Raw genomic sequence first — 5,426 nt, forward strand, 5'->3', positions numbered from 1 at the left:
ACAGGTAAGGAAACACTTTTGCCTTTTCCTTTGACTAAATTAATTCCATCTAAATGACAAGGGTCTTGATTCTGAATCCCACTTGCCATTGAGCTGTTCATTTAATTAAATTCATATGAATGTTCTGCCTAGTCTCTAAAATAATTTTAATTTCTGTACCATTGCTGGTATCAGAGAAAAACAATTGAATGTAAAGTAAAACACAGATCTAGATTAGTAGTGTAGTTTTCCAATTTTCACTAGAGGAACCAATCTTGGTAACTTAGTGCTGTGAATTCTTACTTGTCTATGCTAATTGGATCTAGAAGGGAAAGAAAAGTTTCCTGCCCTCTTGTTCCTCCTGGATTTAAAAACACTGAACAGATGCAGTGATATAAACCTGCATTCAAGTCCCTTATACTTTCCTTTACAGACACAATTGTGAATTGTGTTCTTCCTGCATTTGTAATTAGAGGGTGAAACAGATGGCAAAGGCTCCGTGTAAAGAGATGTCCATTAAAATAACTTATGCTGCCAAGTGATTGTTCACTCCAAGAGAGGGATTCAATTCAATTTCCTCCATGCAAAATAAAGCAGCAGCACGTACAGGCTTTGAAGAAATGTCATTATGTAAGGCAACGAACACACTAGCTGGACAACACACTGAAAATACTGAAACTAAAAATGCATAAATGACTTCATCTTTTTTTATAAATGAGGTTTACTGAAGGTGGAAGTTGAGGGAAGTTGAGGTTTAGATGGAAGTCCTTCAAAGTACAATTTAATATATTAACAATACCTGCTGTAAATCTGCTGTGGGTATACAGAAATGTAGAGTAATATGTTTCTCTCCAAATTTTTAACCGGACTTCCGGAAGCAAATGTAGAATCACTAGTAAGGATGTGAGATATATCCCTCTACATGTTAAACATTTATTTAGGAAGGATAATGAAGATATTTTAACTATTATGTAAGGCAACACAACATAGTGGTTAAGAATGAGGATTCTGGAGTCATCCCGTCTGGGTTTGAATTGCACCAACCATTTACCTGCTAAGTTACCTTGAGGAAATTATTTAACAATTCTGTGCTTCAGTTTTTTCCTATATTTAGTTGGAATGACTAAATATATCAATCTCAATGATTTATAATTATCAACAGATGTAATTGATATTTTATTATTAAATAAATAAAAAACACCTTGACTAGAATTTTATTTTATATCATTCCAATATTAAGTATTAACTTAATAAGTTTTAAACAAAAAGAACTTTAACAAATCATTTCCAGAATGAATCAACTGCTACTTTTCTGCTATAAATAGGTATGGGAACACCCTGGAAAATCAAGGTGGATTTACATATAACCGCACATTTGAAGTTTCAAGCTGGGAAAATTTTCTTGTCTGATGCCTGTGTTTTTGATAGCTTTCCTGTGTACCCAGAACTGAAGAATATGAAACTGTTATCAAGATGAAAATTACAGAGAAATAATCTTTCAGAATGAAAATGATGTAATATTATTTTGGTAACTTAGTATCTGAGAATCCTCAGTGTAAGTGACATAAACATGTATGTGTTCTTGTCACTTGAAAATTTTGAAAAGTATTTTGAGGTTTTACCGTACACCTTGTACTATTCTGGCCACTGCATTTTGAGAGTCACTCAAATTCTGCTTGCAGGGAGCTTACATTTTAACAGGAAGATCACCTCTGCCTTTTCTTCTCCAGTCCCCCTGAAAAAAAACAACGAAGGGAAAAGAAAGATCCACAGGTCTAAATCCATCTGCAAAGTTGGTAGAAGCTGCAAAACCTAGGAGTTTACTCAGTCTGTAGAATTGCAACCAGAATTTAAATATTGCCTCAAACTTTGCGTCTAACCTTGGCCAAGTTGCTTAACCTCACCTTCATTTTAAAAGTCAAATTGTGGCTCTGTATCTTAGAGAGTTATGAGGAATAACTCAGTCAGTCTCAGGCAGTTCCTGGATCATATCTGGTATTCAATGAATAGATGCTACTTTTCTTCCCTTTCTTTTAGATACCAACCCAAAATTACTTCAATACACCCTATTTGAGATATTAATACGCTTTGAAGCCTAATGTTAATGCTATGCAATTCTTTCTACTAATATTTGATAATAGTCCAAATTTCAGAGATTGTATCTAGACCTGAGGGCATTAAATCATATCAAACATCATATTTAATGTCAAAATAGGAATAATAATAGTTAACATTTACATAGCACATGGGCCAGGCACTATTAAAAGCAGTGTTCGTATATTCACTCACTCAATCCTCACAACAACCCTATAAAAGAAGCATTATTATTCTTGAGGCACAAGGAGCTTAAAACTTGCTCAAGGTCACACAGCTAGTAATTGGTGAAGTTGGGATTTAAAGTTATCGTTTGGCACTAGCATCAGCAATGTACTCAAGTACTGCATATACCACATCTCAAAGCTACAAGGACCTTATAAATTCAGGTACAAGAAAAGCATTCTATCCTACCGTATTTTACTTGAGGCCCTAGACCTGCAATAGGAACAATAAAAAATGAAATATAAATATTGGAGAGAAAAATACGAAGGCATCTTTCTATGTGAACAATATTATACTTTACCTAGAAAAACCCAACACAATCAACAAAATATAACTGAAGAAATAGTAAAATAGGTCAGTAAAGTGATGTTATATAAAATTAAAGCATAAAATCATTATTTTTATAAATAGCAAACATTCAAATAAGAATATAAATCATAAAATTGTAAGAATAAACCTTGTGTACAGGCCTAATACTGGAAACATAAAACTTTAAAGCTAAAGGAACTAAAAGAAGATTTGCACAAATGAAGAACTATAACATGTTCATGAATGTAACATCTCAGTATTCTAAATTTTTAATTTTCAAAATGATCTTTAATGTTAATATAATAGCCATGGAATTTCCATCAATATTTTTCATGGAACCTGAAAGTCAACTCTAAAGTTCATATGAAGAAGAAAATAACAGAATAGTGGAGACAGTTTTCATGAAGAATAACAGATGTCATATTAGATATTAAAACATAATTGAAAAATATAATAGATAATAAGTTGAGATATTTAATGGAGCACAACTGATCCAGAAATTGACATATAGAAAGCTAAATATACCAAAAAGTCTTTTTCAGATCAGTTAATAAAAGATAGACTATTTAATAAATGGAGTTGAGGTAATTTTCTATCCATTTGGAAAAAAATACTTGGAATCCTACCTTGAAGAGTCTCAAAAATGTGTTCCAGATTGACACAGTATCTATATGTAAAAATAAAAAGTATTTACTATTTGCAAAAAAGAAAAAAAAAAGAAAAAGCATAAAAATAAGAAAAACAGGAAAATGTTTCTGTGACCTTAGAACAGGAAAGACATTCTTTAAAAAAGATAACGGAAAATATACGAATAAAAATAGATAAATTTGATCATGGTAAAACAAACTATACCACAAAGTTAGAGAATAAGTGACAAGCTGGTAGAAAACATTACAGCATACAACACAAAATAAGTTCAACAAATACCTAAAAAATAAGGAAAGCATATGAACAGTCAAAAGTCATATGAGAAGAGTAAGTCAATACACACATGAAAAGATCACTTTTAATTACTTGCAATGGGGAAAATGAAAATTAAAAGAATGAGATACCATTTTCACTTATCAGACTGTTGTCAAATTTAGTCTTTAAGTACAAAGTGTTAACTATTGTGTGGGGAAACAAGTACTCTCTGTTACTGGTGGTTGACTACAGGTCTAGCATTTTTTTTTTTTTTTTGAGACAGTATCTCACTCTGTCAACCAGGCTGGAGGGCAGTGATGCAATCACAGCTCACAGCAGCCTCAAGTAATCATTCCACCTCAGTCTGTCAAGTAGCTGGGACTTGAGGCACGCACGGCCACACCCAGCTAATTTTGATATTTTTTGTAGAGACGCAGTTTTATCATATTGCTCATACTGGTCTCAGCCTCAAGTTCTGAACTCAAGCAATCCTCCAACCTTGGCCTCTCAAAATGCTAGGATTGTAGGCATGAGTCACCATGCCCAGCCAAGGTATAGCAATTTTGCAGAGCAATTGGATACTTTCTATGAAAAAATTTTAGACATCTATAATTTCCAATAATTATTTTAAAGTTTCTACTCTGGAGAAATTCCTACACATATACAATGTATCTCGTCCAAGAATGTTCTCTGTATTATTTGAAATACAAAAACAAAAGGGAAATGGAAACAACGTAGATAAATATCAAAAGAAAACTGTTAAATAAATAAATTATGGTACCTACATACCATAGAATGCTTTGGGGCAGTTAAAAAAAAAAAGATGGACTTTATAGACTGCTATGGGAAGATTTACAAGACAATGCTTTTGGGTGAATCAGTGTGGTATAATTAATGTATATTATCTGTAAAATCTCTACATATGTATATACTACTTGTACAGTTTTATAAGACTGGAAACTCTTTTTACAAGTTTAAGTTGTTGACAACAGAGTGGCATCATTCTGGCTGCCAGTGATTAGATAGAGTCTCTGAAAGAAAAGACTCCTAAATTAGAACTTGATGTGGAACTAAGGGAGCAATCACGGGATAGAGAAATACAGGCCGAGTTCTTATTTCAAGATTGGTTAGCATCTTGACAGCGTACATTTCATCTAGAGTAACTAAAGTTAACATTAGAGTAACTAAAGTTAACCATATCGTCATAAAAATTGACGATATTGTATTTTGTTCACTTCATATTGAATTACCATTAGTGTGCAGTCATTTTCAGCCCTTCGATATGTTTTGAATTCGTAATTTGGGAACAACCTAGAATGTAATGATTGTGCATGTTAAAATAGCAATAGATATGTTGTAGCTTCACCAAATAGATTCTTATTAGTAACACTCTTGCGATATTTTTTCTTGAGCTCTTCAGTTTGGTTCTAAATCTAGTTTAGTATATTTGTTATTGCCTCAGTTTGATATTGAAATAGCTGTAAAAATAAGAATGTCATGGGTCTTACCATAACAAATATTAAGGTAGTGTAGTGAAGCACTTAATCATCAATCCTGTTGCCTCTGTTATTATTTCAAAAATTTCCCAAAATATTGAGGTTTAATAATAGTTTTTAAAATTACGTGGACACAAAGTTTTTAAAAAGACATTTCTAATTCATTGTAAAATTCTGTAGTAAAAGTTATCTTGTCAATTTGGATTTTTTAAGGCTGTGGTGAAATTATTTTGTTAACATATAAAAGTATTTAAATGGGGAAATAAGTTTTGTTTTTCTTCATAGAGAATACTATCGGGAATTTTAGTCTGTACTAAAATATTATCAAAATGGAATGAAATAGACTTTATATCTCATTTTGAAAAAGAGGACAACCTTCCTCAACAGTGTTCTGGCTTCTTAGAGTCACCCCAACATTAA

This window comes from Macaca fascicularis, chromosome 11 (assembly GCF_037993035.2).
Source record: "Macaca fascicularis isolate 582-1 chromosome 11, T2T-MFA8v1.1".
Classification (NCBI taxonomy): domain Eukaryota; kingdom Metazoa; phylum Chordata; class Mammalia; order Primates; family Cercopithecidae; genus Macaca; species Macaca fascicularis.